Source organism: Musca autumnalis, unplaced genomic scaffold (assembly GCF_047663935.1).
Source record: "Musca autumnalis isolate F117 unplaced genomic scaffold, ASM4766393v1 scaffold_4, whole genome shotgun sequence".
NCBI classification, from domain to species: Eukaryota; Metazoa; Arthropoda; class Insecta; order Diptera; family Muscidae; genus Musca; species Musca autumnalis.
Window position 1 is genome coordinate 22,683,705 of NW_027411977.1, and position 15,558 is coordinate 22,699,262.

Genomic DNA, 15,558 nt, shown 5'->3' on the forward strand with positions numbered 1-15,558 from the left:
ATTTCGTATGAATAATGGTACTTCTCCGCCGCCCAATATAACGCAATTGTTTCAAAAGTCTTTTGGCCAAAATAACAACATATCAAACATAACAGGACAACAGCAGCAAAAGTCACAGGAAGTTCAAAGCAATAACACCAGTGTAGCAACACCTTTCAATACCTTAACAAATAACGTGGGTAGTGCCAACAATTTAAATGCATATAACCATCAAATGGCTCAGACGACATCCTCACAGGAGTCCCCTAATGATGGCAATAAACGTTTGAAAACTTCCAGCAACAGTTTTACCGCAATGCCTTCATGTAATTGCCTATCGACAAATTATCCCGAGGAGGAATCACTTACCCGCACATGGGCATATAAACTAAAACGTTTACCTCGAGATCAACGTCTATTTGCTGAAAAGTTCATAAACGATATATTGTTTGAGGCCGAATCAAACACACTGCATCGTGGTTCCATGCAATTGAACGCTTTTGAACCTTATGTACGTTTTGAAGAGTCACAGGCTGATGAGAATACCAATAGCACAAGTCATGACAAGTCTCAAAGCCCACATATAATGACAAATGATTCGCCAAATACCAGCGGTAGCATTCCATCACAGAGTCATGGTAGTAATCAGCAAACACAGGGGACTCTTGAAAACAATTCATCAGGACGAAATTTAGAAAATGAAAGTGATTGTTCTAAACAAACAAATGTGGAGTTTAATACTTACAATTAACAATGTAAAAGTGAAATTGTTTCAATGTGTGCAATGTGCTTCGTTGAAGAAGCAATGAATGGAACTATATTTTTTATCACACTATACTAATTGAGTCCACGGAATCACACATAAGTCGCTGATGAGTTTCTGCAATACTATTTAGCGGGAGCGAAACCTGATTATCAGTTTTGTTATTTGGAATGAGGTGGCATCATGGTGCAAAACATTAACCCATTCGAGTCTCCGAAAAGGCATCACATTTTTATCGGAAGATTAATAATCAGTGTAATGTTTTCGTTACGCCGTTTGGACTCGGCGATAAAATGAGTCCTCCAGCTCTTTGCATGAAAGATCTCCCTTTTGGCACTCTGGGATGGATGTTCGTGAGAAATGGTACTAATTATTGAGAATATTTGTATACTTGTTTTTGGCATGAATATTTATTTCATTTATTAATTATAAAAACAATCAATGATACAATGTAAGTGGAGTCCTGCTGAACTTATAAAAAAATAAAGAAAATATATTTTTAATTTTAAGGAACATAATTTTCATATGCATACCTGTTCAATTTACTTTGGGTTACTATTTTTAGAATTTTGAAATTTTTTATAAATTTGTCAAAAAAAAAAAAATTAAAAATAGGTAGCAGATTTTTGCAGGCTCTAGAAACATAGCAACCATGATACAATAAGAAGGTAGCAGCAACTGCCGTTTTTGGTAACATAAGATGTCAAAATTTGACATAAATTCAATGCTGGGCTGCTAATGCTACCTTCTTATTGTATCATGATAGCAACATAGCATTTGAGCCAAACTATGTCCCAATTTACATTAGGCGAGTTTACTTGCGGCAATTGTCAGTTTGTGGGTGAGAGAGGGTGTTGAGAGGCAAAGGGTTACCATATACCTCACCTCTCTCTCCATCAAACTGACAATTGCCGCAAGTAAACTCGCCTAATGTAAATTGGGACTATATTATTTAGAAATTACTTTGTGTGTTTCTCCATATCATTCGTCAACAATTACTATCGCATTGTATTTCAATATTTTAATAACTCGCACTTGTTCAATTGATTTTTAATCACGTTTCTATTAAACAAACAGACAAATGAATATGTCCATTCTTCTTCTAAATTATTCAATTCAAATTTCATTGAAATACCTATTAATTGATAACGACGTCAAATAACAATTTAATTTTGACAACACAAACAGCTGTTCAGTTTGTTGTGGAATTGGGGAGAAGAGAAAATTTCTTTTAATTTTTAACTGATAAACAAAGCCCCCACTGTCATGGATACATATTGTGGTAGGTTTCAAAAGAGAAGAGAAATAATGAGAGATAAGTATAATAGGATAATGAATTTCTTTGTCGCCAGGGTTGGATATTATATTTATCACTGCTAATGACCAGGGGCTGGATTCGTGTTCTATGAAAATTTGAAATGAAAAATATTTCCTTTATAACTTTTTTCATTTGACAGATTTTTCCTTTATAAAAGTTTTCATTTCACATTTTCATAGAAACAGAATTGAGATACAGAGTACCATATTTTGTTGACTTAAAATTCATGAAAAAACGTAATTTTTCGTGCTCAAATATTTTCAAAAATGTCGAATTTGTGGAAACTAGGTTGTTTTTTGTGACAAAAACTATATTTTCTTAACGGATTGATGTTTATCTTTTCGTTTTTTGTTGTTGTAATATTTTGTGTTTATTCAAGTTAGAACACGGGAGCGTATTATTATTCTTATCATAATTTTACGAAATATTATTAATAATACGCTTAGATGTTATATAATTTTATCGGTAAAAAGATCTAATTTGTTAGATATGAGACATATTTATCGTCGTTGGGAGAATAATTAAAATTGAAAAATTTTATTTAATTCTTAATTTGGGTTCGAATAACGGATTTTACCTATAATTCTCCAAATATGCATATTGGAGGAATATCAAAATCTGACCCCAATTTTTTGCAGGATTCGTGTTTTAGCAACAGCAATGAACTGATAAAATTTTGTCATCGGCATTTAGAGAAATTTCATGAAAATTCACCTTTTGGCTGGCTCTATTGACCAGATTACTATGGGAATAAAGATCGCTCAAGGGGAACGGGTTAACGTTAACCGAACCCCATAAAATTTCATATTTAGTCGTGGACTTGTTAAAGATTTTTAGGAACATCCAAAAAGGACAATAGGCGTTTATCTTTTAAAGATATTTTTTTATAATATTTTTAGGAGTTACCAAAAAGGACAATGGGCTTTTTTTTAATATGTTTAGGAGTTACCAAAAAGGACAATACGCGTGGATTTTTTTAAAGATTCTTAAGATAGGGTCACATTAGGCAAATATTTGCTTAGCGACCGGCATTGTGCGCTTACTGAGAGCAAATGAGCGTAAATAATGCATTGAAATTTATGCTCACTTGCTATCAGCAAACACACACTCCCTGTCGATGGAGCAAATATTTGCCTAGTGTGACCCTAGATTAAGGGACAACCAAAAAAGGACAATAGGCGTGCTTCCAACCACTCCATTCCGAACTTCCACGCTTGCGAACCACCTCGAACTTTTACCCTCCGAAACACCCCCTCCGAACTTCCACCTTACGGAGCTCCCCATTCCAAACTTCCAAACTCCGAACCATCATACAAATCGGTGTTTCTCGATTTTACACATAGCCTAAACTATTTGAGAGTATATTTTTATTTTATTTCATTTCATCTTGTTTTCTTATATTTTATTTTACTTTATTATACCCCAAGCATTTATGCTAACGAGGGTATAAACACTTTCATACGGTCAAAATGTGCCTCATCGAAATAATGGTTTTAGGCCCCATACTTTGCACATCGTGAAATTTCTATCAGACTTAGATGAGGTTCCCATATAGACACAATCGGTCCACTCCTTCGGGTACCTCCCACACAAAATTTCGGATAAGTTCAGATTAGGACCTGCCGCTTTTACTGCTTTGATTTTTGTTGCAACAACTTGTATTCATTGCCCCCCATACGACGGTACAAGTTTCATCAGGGGCATATCCATACTTCCTGAGAAAATAGCCTGAAAGATGCAAAAAGCCCCTATGACAGCGTGTATAGTGGATAGAGCGCAAGATAACTCTCGAAAGGATCTGTCGATTCGGTCCAAAATTTGGCCTTCGTAATATTTTGTCCAAACATAGTTTAAATTGGTCCACTCCTTCAGGTACCTCCCCCACAAAAGTTCAAAAAAGTTCGAAAAATTGTGCGCACGATAATTCTTGAAAGGAGTGACCGATGTAATCCATACTTTGCACATCCTGATATATCTACCAGATATAGATCAGGTTCGAATATGGACTATATTAGCAATATCGGTCCACAACTTCCGGTACTTCTCCCCAATATTGAAAAATGTCTCTAAAATGCTAGGACGATATCACTTGAATTTGATATCGGTCCATTTGGAATTGTGGTGGTGGTTCCTCCTTGACTGGAAAATATCTAATGCGACGTAGTACTCTTCTCTTCGCCTTGTCACTCCCGGGGTGCTCCACAAATTGTGGCTTAAAATAACTTTTGCAACTTTTGCAAACTTTTTCCAAAAGCGTTGTGGATATGATTATTGCTTTCAATAAGTAAAATGCAATTTTAAAATGTATGTTTTTGTTCCATTTGGTTTAAAATATTATTAATGGAACAAAAATAATGTTTATAAATTTTCGGAAACAGCCGACTTTCTTGCAAATTCTTGCAAAATGTTGTTTGATGACTTTCTACATTTTTTTTTTTTGCTCTAGTGAATAAAATTCACAGAGAGAAGTTGCTGGAACTTGCTGAGTAATAATTGTTGTTAAAGTTATCGTATTATTATTATTAGTTTATTTTCGCCATAGCAAAGATTTGGGTTGGAAATGTCCCAATATTTTATTTATCTGCTACAAATTATATTTTATGTGAAATTATAAAGCATGGCATAGACTATCAAATTTGATTGCCAAGCCGATGAACCCCTTACGTACGTGTGTGCTTGATAAGTGTGTAGCAAAGCATTCAATCAGCCTTCAATCTGCAATCGAAATCTTCATATTTTCCTCTAAAAATTAATGAACTTAAATTTTTTTATTTCTTGACAAACACAATGTTTTTTTTACCAGAATTGCTTTTTGACAATTTGAAATTAAACCATATTCATCGGATTGACTGGGTTTCATTTTGAAAATCAAAACTATTTTGATTTTCCTCAATCCATAAAATTCACACACACATTCTCGTATTTTCAAAAATTTACACATACTACTACAAATGTTGACATCAAAATTTGATAGTGTATGGGGCGCTTAAGTTTTTCAGCATTTTTTTATTGATACCAACTTCCCATCTCTGTCCCATATGTTTCAAAGAGATTCAATAATATTTTGTTTGAGGAAAACAAGAGAAAGAGCGTGATACATTTCATAAAAAATGAGAGAATATATGTTGTTTGTTTTGTTGTGCTTTCATGTTCGTGAATTTGTTGTAGCAAAACAACATTACACCAACAATTCGGTTATTAGGTCTATGGGCCGCAACGAGACGACGTAAACAAAAAGAAATGCTACCCCCTATCTCCTATCACCCACCACCCTCCAAACGAAAGCGAAAGACACATAAAAAGAAAATTCTTATCGTGTCTGGTTTATGGATGAAGTGGAATTTAATAAATGCAAACGAAGATGAAGGTCTTTGAAGACAACAAGTCATTTAATAACGTCGTCGTCGGTATTTTGTTTTATTCTTTTGCTTACATTGTCATATACAATGTCATATTTACTCTACAATGAGATACCTAACTAGTAGATGATGGACAGATATGGCTGGTATCTGATAGAATGAATGTAAACTGGAATATCTATAATGAATATAGGTGGTTTGTGTATGTGAGATTGTGCTAGACATAGTATGTGTGCTGCGGTGAGATAAAGTAGTGGCTTTGTGATTATGATTAGGCGACCTACCCTCCCGACCAACCAACATGCCCACCTACCCATGTTCTGTAAATATTACATGGAATTACCTTATTTTCATAATCATTTGTTACATGCCCATACAGAAGAATAACTGTAGGTGCTGCTGCTCCATCCATAAATATGCTGTAGTTACGGAAAGAACAACCTACAATCAGTGTCAATGAAAAGCTTTTCAAGAAAGCTTTCCCTTTTATTATTAAACCGTAACCCAACGCCCCTCCTTTACCAACCCCCCGTTCCCGTACACCATTATTCTCCATAACATCACCACCTTGTGCTCGCTCGTGTATTTTACTTGCGCTTGACTGCTTGTTTTTGCTTGGTTGGTCGGTCGTTTGGATGGTTGGTATACAAACCGAAATGGCAAGAAGAATATTACAAATTTTCCCAAAACTTTTGGTCAGATGAATTTGAAACATGCACGAGAATCAACGTCGTCGTTGTCGTTTATCCGCAATTCTACTACTGTCGTTGTCATTGCCATCATCATTACCATCAGCAGTAGCAGACAGCAGCAACGGTGCAAACGGTTTCGGTATCGTGTTTGACATTCTAATTCATTAAAGTTTTATTGCTTTTTTGTTTAAATTTCGGTTTTATTTTTCGTGCAAAACCAAAAAAAAAAAGAAAAATTAAAATTTTCTTCAACTAAAGGCAAGAAAAAAGAAAAACGTAATACCAAATGTAATAAAGAATAGAATAAGTGAAAAGGCAAAAAACGTCAACATATGCTGCATGCAAGAATCACCAGCAAGTACACGCGAACTTAAATTCTCCTTTAAAAAGCCACCATCCATGAAAGAGTAAAAGTCAATGTTGTTGTTGTTTTTGGCCACCAACAAAAAAGATAGATTTTCTTGTGGAGAAGAATGTGAAACGAAACAAAGAAAAAAATCGAAAGTGGTGATATAATTACAACAATTTTTATTATTATAATTGTGTATCTAACAATACAAAGCAAATCCAAAGAAAAAACAACAATTTTATAACAACAAAAACCAAGTGCTCCCAAGGAATATTATAATGTGAAAAAATAACATCACCACTACTACTACCACTACATCGCTAGAAAAGGCCTAGAGAAATTTGCAAAAATGCAAAGCTTCATAACTGAATCCAAAAAATATCCAAAATATCTTACAGAGTTGAAATGAAATTTCCTTTATATGGTTGTTTTTTATTATAGCAAAAAAAAAAAAAAAAAAAAGAAAAAACAATTTGCTAAATAGTCCCCAAGAATTTTATGAAAAAGTGACAAGTTTTTATTATTTATCTCATCTTTGTACTTACAAAATTGGCAAGTAGTCTCAGAGCTCTCTCACACATTTCTCTCTCTCTCCTGTCTCAAAATAAATAATCACAAAGTACAGGGATGGAAATTTTAATTAGCTAATGTAATCCTATTTGCACTTCAGACATGATAGAACAAAGAAGGTAAAGTAAATACTACATGAAATACAGCTCAACAACAACCACATAGAAATTTGTTTTTGTTTGTAATGTTAGTGTCAACGGAAAATGTGAACAAAATAAGGAAATTTGGAATTTAAAAAACTAATAATTTTTCACATTTGATGGAATATTTTGGAAAACATGAATGAACATTCGTTACATTTTCAATTTGAATGTTTCCATATCATTCCACGAAATGCATAATTTCTCACAGAAAGTAGAATTCTTGCAAATATGTTTGAGGTCGCTGGAAATTCATTGAAAAAGGAGAAGCTGATTCTATCTTTTGTTTTTGAAATCAAAAAATCACATGTTTATTAGGGCTTTATTTTTTTTCAAACCTAACAATACACGTAGGGGATGGAAGATACCAAGGAACGGTCCTGATGGGTTTTAACATGGCAAAGCCCAGGATTTATCTTGGTCCCTCTTTCATCTCAAGTGGATACTGACCTCCTCGTGGGGGAACTGCCTTTAACACCCGTTAAAGGTAGTGAGCTAACATGTGCCGCGCGTTCACCCATAAGAACGTTAAAAACTACTATGAAAAAACGAAAGAAAAGAAAAACGAACCCCTCTATAGTTGACGAACCCCGCAAACATTTTAAGGGCCATGATCTGCGAATCTGCACCTGGAATGTTGGCACTCTTTATAGAGAAGGTGCAGTCTTCGCATTGGCAGACGTACTTTTCAAGTACCGATATTACTGCCGTACAGGAAATGCGATGGATTGGGAAAGGCGTCACAACAACACCTAAAGGTGACGCACTGTATTATAGCTGCCATGACACAAAGCATGAGTTTGGTTGCGGATTTGTAGTTGGTCGAAGGTTAAAACATCTGGTCTCCAGCTTCACCCCAGTGAATGAAAGACTTGCTGCAATTCGAATAAAAGCTAAATTCTTCAACATCAGCTTTATTTGCGCTCATGCTCCCACTGAAGACAAGGACGAACAGACCAAAGATATATTTTACGAGCGCTTAGAAGAAACTTATGAACGTTGTCCTGCCCACGACATTAAAATTATTCTAGGCCAAAATTGGAAAGGAGAATATCTTTGGCCCAACAGACCGTAAACTCAGTCTCCACAGTGAAACATCTGACAATGGAATGAGGCTGATAGACTTCGCAGCGGCAAAAAACATGCCAGTTAGCAGTACCACATTTAAGCATCTCGATATTCATAAGGGCACTTGGCTGTCTCCAGACCAAAGAACAATAAATCAAATTGATCAAGTTGTGATAGATGAAAGACATTCATCGAACGTGTTGGATGTACAATCGTTCCGAGGCGCAAAGATTGATTCGGACCACTACCTTGTTGCAGCGAAGGTGCGTACCCGTCTAAACGTTGCAAATAAAGCACGAACAGACGCAACGCGAAAGTTGGACATCGATAGGCTGCAAACACAACAGATAGCCAAAGCATATTCCACTCAACTAGCCCAATTGCTTAATGAGAGCACTCCTTGTCCCGATAACATAACACAATGGCAAAATATTGCCCATTCCATGCAAACAGCCGCAAAATCAATACTTGGATGCCAGAGACCTCCACAAAGGAATTTATGGTTTGACCAGGAGTGTCGTGCTGCTACCGAAAAATGCGGCATATAGAGCTACTTTACAATCAGTAGCAACGCGTAGCGCACGAGAGAGATATCGGGAGAAATGGAGAGAAGAGAAACGTCTTTTCCGCAAGAAAAAGAGAGAAATGGAAAAGCGGGGGGTGTGAAAAAATCAAGATGTACAGGAGCCAGAATGAAGTCCGAAAATTCTACCAAAGAGTGAAACATCAAACAGATGGGTTTGGTACAGGCACATCCTCCTGTAGAGACCAGCAATGTAATCTGGTAACAGATACAGATAGCGTGCTCAGGATATGGAAGAAGCATTTTTCCAAACTGTTGGTATCCAATAGTAGCGAAGTCGACGAAGATACCACAGATCCAATCCCAGAAGATGGTATAGAATGTATACCGCCCGACCAAGATGCGGCAAAAACAGCAATCAACCGGCTGAAGAATAATAAAGCAGCAGGAGCAGATGGCTTACCAGCCGAGCTGTTTAAAACCGGAGGAGACGCGCTGATAAGGTGTATGCATCAGCTAGTTAGCACCATCTGGCAGCAAGTACGCGTACCCGAAGATTGGAATCTGAGCATCCTGTGTTCCGTCAACAAGAAAGGAGATAGGGACATAAGTCTTCTCCCTATCGCCTACAGGATAGTGTCAGGGACATTGTGCGAACGACTAAAGCTAATGGTCAACGAAATAATTGGCAAGTCCACCATTGGCCAGATATTTACCCTGCGGCAAATCCTGGAGAAGACCCAGGAGATGCAGATCGACACATATCACTTGTTTGTCGATTATAAAGCAGCATTCGACAGTCCCCTCCGATCAAAGGTATTCCATGCAATGCCTGAATTTGGTATCCCCGCAGAGCTCATCCGACTTTGTAAGATGACTTTAACTGATGCTAGTTCCTCAGCTAAAATTGAAAAGAACCTCTCCGAACAGTTCAGTACCAATAGAGATTTCCGACAAGGAGACAACCTTTAGTGTGACCTATTCAACATTTTGCTGGAAAAGGTAATACGAGATGGAAATGTCAAAAGAAATGGCTCAATTTACACCAATAGCCACATGTTACTTGCTTATGCTGATGATATAGACATCATAGGCCGATCAGTAAAAGAAGTAACTGATACCTTTATGAAGGTCGAAGGAGAATCTGCTAAAGTGGGTCTGGCGGTAAACGGCGAGAAGACCAAGTTGATGGTGTCGACGCGCAATGCGTCCATTGAGCTCGGACCAACTGTGGAAGTTGGTACCTATAATTTTAAGGTAGTTAAAGACATCGTCTACCTCGGCACTGCCATAAACACAACAAACAACATCAGTTGTGAAATAAGAAGAAGAATTGTATTGGCCAACAGATGCTACTTTGGCTTATGTAAGCACTTCAAAAACAAAGCCACAACTCGACAAACAATAATAACGCTTTACAAAACACTGATACTACCAGTACTGATGTATGGCTCCGAGAGGAAAATTCTTCGAAAGATCTACGGGCCGATTTGCGTTGACGATGAATATCGACGTCGTATGAACCACGAGCTATATCAGCTATACAAAGACATGAATATAGTTAAACGTATCATAAGAATGAGCGATGATGAACCCGCTAAAAAGCCTTATGAATACATGCCATATGGCGGTGCACGCAGAATCGGCAGGCCTGAGCTTCGATGGAGCATACAAGTGGATGAAGAAATTAAAAGGCGCGGTATTCCAGAAAGCGAAGCGAAAAACAGAGAGAATTGGTGATCGTTTCTTAGTTCGGTCTATGGAACAAATGTTCTGTAATGGGCCAGCTAAGTAACAATATACCACACATATTAACAAATGTAGTACCGCCTCTATAAGCTGTGTTTTAGTGTGCGGCTCGTCGTTCGGACTAGGAGGAGGTTAAATGTCATTGATATGAAGATGTCTTTATGGGAAATAGTATTTTTTTCTGATGAATATATTTTTTTTCAAAAATATATATCCCTAATATACATCGAACATAGAAATAAATATATAAAATGTCGTATGGAATTTGACACTAACATTACAGCCCAGTTCAGTCAGCTGGGTATTGCTGTTACCTTTTATTGTTCTACCATGCACTTCAGAGTTCATTTCTATTTAAATTTATCAACAAGTAATAAGAATCAGTCGGCAGCAAATACAAATAAAAGCCAGTAAGGAAAGGATCAAAGTCGGGCGGGGCCGACTACATAATACCCTACATCACTGTGAATATGTAAAATATATATGGGAGCTAAATCCAAATCAGAACAGACTTCGATATAATTTTTCACATTTATTTGTAGACCAAAATCCGTCACACAGTCCAAATTTCATCAAATATATATGAGAGCCACCGTGGTACAATGCACACCCGCCTTGCACGCAGAAGGTCGTGGGTTCGACTCCGCGACCAGGCAACATCAAACTTTTCAACGGTGGCAAAATACCCCTCAGTAATGTTGGCGACATTTCCTGAGTATTTCAGCCTTGTAAAACTTCTCTATAAAGTGGTGTCGTAAGACACGCCGTTCGGACTCGGCGATAAACAGTAGGTCCCATATCATTGAGCTAATATGAATCGGGGTGCACTCATTGATATGAGAGAAGTCTCCTTGTCTCGTATGGGATGTTTGTGGAACAATTGTTATTATATGAGAGCTATATCCAAATCTGAACCGATTTCGATATAATTTGGCACACTTATTTCTAGGCTAAATCCCGACAAACATTCCAAATTTTATTGAAATCGGACATATATAGCGCGTTTCGTGCATCAAATACCTAAAATCGGCCGAGAATATATATGAGAGCTATATCCAAATTTGAACCGATTTCTATATAATTTGGCACACTTATTTCTAGACTAAATACCGTCGCACATTCCAAATTTAATTAAAATCAGACATATATAGCCTGTTTCGTTCACCAAATGCCTTAAATCGGGCGAAAATATATATTGGGGCTATATCCAAATCTGAACCGATTTTTACCAAAATAAATAGCGTTCGTCCTTTGGCCAAAAAAACTATCTTCCCCAATTTTCATGCGAATCGGACAATAAATGCGACCTGTACTTTGTTTACAAAAATACATGGACAGACGGACATGCGTAGATCAACTTAGGAAGTGATTCTATGTATATCCCTAAAAGGAACTATGAGTCTAGCTCGTTTCCTTTTGCATGTTACAAACTAATGCACAAAGACATAATACCCCTTACCACAAGGTGGTGTAGGGTATAACAACGCTAAGTGAGGCCGGCTCGAGCTTTTATACCACCCTATACCATAAATTATAGTAAAAGCAGATTTAAGCCATTTTGTTTTTCGAATTTCTCAGGAAGTCTCCTGTAGTGACCACTCAGAATTAACCGTCGTACATTTCTCAAGCCGTACAGTCGCTATACAGTCACTTTTGCCGAGGAAAAGACGACCATAGCTTTGAAGTGCTTCTGCCATAAACAATTTTCGTTGGATTTAGCTCGCTTTTCGAAGACCTAAACGGTCGATTCTTGTTTTGTTTCGGGTTCCTAAGCATAGATCCAGTTAAAAAAAAATTAAAACATTGTTGTAAATCTTTTTTAAAGAAGTTTTTTTTTTTTATTTTTCATTGGAAAACTGATTGTGTTATCTGTCGAAAAAAAAGAATTATGAAAATATCTCTATAGAATATAGAATTTTGACCAGGAAGAAACACTTCTGAACCACTGTGCTCCGTGCAGTCCTGACTTAGCACACAATGAATTCTTTTTATCCCCGCACGTGAATAAATAAAAATGTGTGTTCAAAGATTTTCTTCGTTGAGACGTTCAAAAACAATGTTTTGGAGTGGAAAAAGTGCCTTGACAATTGGTTTGAGCTAGAGTTGTGCCAAAGGAACTATATGGAACTATCACTTCGCAGTTCCAATGGCCCATATTTTTTCTTTGAACAAACTGCGTATATTGCAAAGCGTTTCTAATGTCCATTTTTTACTTGAGATAAGAGCGGACATAAAGGCCTGCGCACATAAGCTGCCTTGCCTGCTTACCTTGCTTACTTCTGATAAAAGAATAAAAAAGAAAAGGGCAACCCAGTTCGAAATTTCCTCGGCCTTCTTTATTCTTTTATTTATATTGTGTCAAAAATGAAGCAGGAAAGCAAGGCAATCAGGCAGAGCAGCTTATGTACGCAGGCCTTAATTCCAAAACCCCTTACTGCTAACAGACAGACGGGGTTTTTAAAAAATTAGGGAAATGGGATTTTATTCGGGCACATGCAATTTTTAAATATTCTTACAACAAGAAAACTATCTCCAAGCGAATGAAATGTATCTCTAAAATATGTTTACATTTAATTAATTTCTCGTTAGAGTCGAGCTTAATGACCAAAAAATGTTTTTTCCAGCGAAAAAGGAAGCCGGCGATTTGAACCCACACAACCACCATTATGTGACATGTTTAGCTGTTGGTAACAGCTCATCATATATCATATCGGGTATGGAGTGGCATCTCTGTCCTCAAACTTTTCATTTTTAAAATGCAAGTCGTTTTTTTACAGTGATGTGTTTTTCCTTTTTAGCGCAGCCTTCGGAAGCTATGAGTTTGGCTCTAAACGCTAACACGCCGTGACAACACTCCTTCATATTTTTTCCTAGGACGTGGCTTCAAAACCCAGAAAGCCTCAAGCTGATTTTTATTTATTTAAAATGTTGCCTTTATTAATTAAAAATTAATATTAAAATTTCAAATGTTTACATTTTGTTTTCCATCCCTGCATTCAAAATAATTGAGAGTGAGAGAACCAAAATATAACTTTTAATTTTGTGAGCAACTGCATTTATCTGCTGCTGGTTTCACTCTCGATTCGCGTTGACTCTCATCATTGAAAAGAAAAACAGGATAAACAAAACAAACCATTGAAAATTGTAGGTGACAGTGAAGGAGGTTTTTTCTTACTGTGAAAGCTTTTCGTATCACGATGTTGTTGTGTTTTGTCTGTTATTAGACAGGCCATGCCACCCACCAGTCAGCAGGAGGACAGAGGCATACAACGACGAAAGTGAAAAGGATTAACTCTCTTGTAACATTGTAACACTGCTGCTGCTTCTTCTTCTACTACTACTTCATGTGTCCTTTGCATTTTTAAGTGTGATTAAGCAAAAATACCATGCACAATAAAATTAGTCGGCAAACATTGCAAAAGACTGGGGAAGAGGGGAGAAGAAAATAATGTCATGTGTGTGTGAAAAAAAATTGAAAGTAATTCTCTAACATTTGGTGGATATTTGAATGAAAATTTTAACAATTTTCCTCTGGAATAGTTAATTTTGTTGGTCATATTGTGTGTGTGTGAAAATTAATGTGATAAATAAATGACAAAAATAAAAGCGTAAAAAAATCACGAAAAGCCCATAAAAGAAGAAAACAGAATTGTTAGCATCTACCTACATATAAGAGAAAATCACGCACAAAAATGGTGGATATAATAAATTAGTAGGGTAGTAGGGACGTACTACATCTGGTGTTAGGATAGGGGAGAAGTTCCATAAATGCGATGCGTAGTATCTACGCATTATAACAAAAAAGAAAAATTGTTAAAAACAAAGTATGTGATTACTACATCCCTGAGACCACCAACCATCTTAAGTGTGTCTGACAAAATGCATATAATGGAGTGTTGTGTGTATCCTTAATGTGTATTTGTTCTATACACATAATATAAAGTTTCTGATTGGAATGCAAGAGACACATTTTAGATTCATGAACAGTTACTTAATCAAAGTATCTTAAAATATCCATATTTATTGAGTATTTGGTTTATTGCCCCTTTGAATGGTCCAACAATTTTTTAAAAAATCCAAGTTTATTGTGCTTTTGAAGGGTCCAAAATCTGTAAAAAAAATCCATATTAATTGTGCTCTTTGAAGGGTCCAAAATCTGTAAAAAAAAATCCATGTTAATTGTGCTCTTTGAAGGGTCCAAAATCTGTAAAAATCCATGTTAATTGTTCTCCTTAAATGGCCCAAAAAATCTTTAAAAAATCCACGTTTATTGTCCTCTTTGAATGACCCAAAAAATCTTTAAAAATCAACGTTTATTGTCCTCTTTGAATGGTCCAAAAAATCTTTAAAAAATCCACATTTCTTGTCCTCTTTGAATGGTCCAAAAAATTTTTAAAAAATCCACGTTTAGTGTCCTCTTTGAATGGTCCAAAAAATATTTAAAAAATCCACGTTCATTGTCCTCTTTGAATGGTCGAAAAAATCTTTAAAAAATCCGCGTTCATTGTCCTCTTTGAATGGTCCAAAAAATCTTTAAAATATCCACGTTTATTGTCCTCTTTAAATGGTCCAAAAAATCTTTAAAATATCCACGTTTATTGTCCTCCTTGAATGGTCCAAAAAATCTTTAAAAAATCCAAGTTCCTCTTTGAATGGTCCAAAAAATCTTTAAAAAATCCACGTTCCTCTTTGAATGGTCCAAAAAATCTTTAAAAAATCCACGTTCCTCTTTGAATGGTCCAAAAAATCTTTAAAAAATCCACGTTCCTCTTTGAATGGTCCAAAAAATCTTTAAAAAATCCACATTTATTGTCCTCTTTAAATGGTCCAAAAAATCTTTAAAAAATCCACATTTATTGTCCTCTTTAAATGGTCCAAAAAATCTTTAAAAAATCCACGTTTATTGTCCTCTTTAAATGGTCCAAAAAATCTTTAAAAAATCCACGTTTATTGTCCTCTTTAAATGGTCCAAAAAATCTTAAAAAAATCCACGTTTACTGTGCTCTTTAAATGCTCCAAAAATCTTTAAAAAATCCACATTTATTGTC

At 36.1% G+C, this 15,558-nt stretch overlaps 1 protein-coding gene across 30 annotated transcripts in view; it reads left to right on the forward strand.

The window, feature by feature from the left end:
- Positions 1-15,558, forward strand: part of LOC141401184 (hippocampus abundant transcript 1 protein) — an 83,779-nt gene that overhangs the window by 11,198 nt on the left and 57,023 nt on the right. For 3 of the 30 annotated variants that reach the window (XM_073981133.1, XM_073981142.1, XM_073981147.1), the window contains exons 1-2: positions 6,033-6,250; positions 6,370-6,399. The exons of 9 other annotated variants lie outside the window; for them this stretch is intronic. The gene's annotated coding sequence lies outside the window, so the exon portion shown is untranslated. Of the gene's footprint in view, positions 1-5,868; positions 6,741-13,753; positions 13,968-15,558 lie in introns of those variants that run through there. 18 more of the 30 variants (XM_073981125.1, XM_073981134.1, XM_073981145.1 and 15 more) reach the window with 16 other exon arrangements.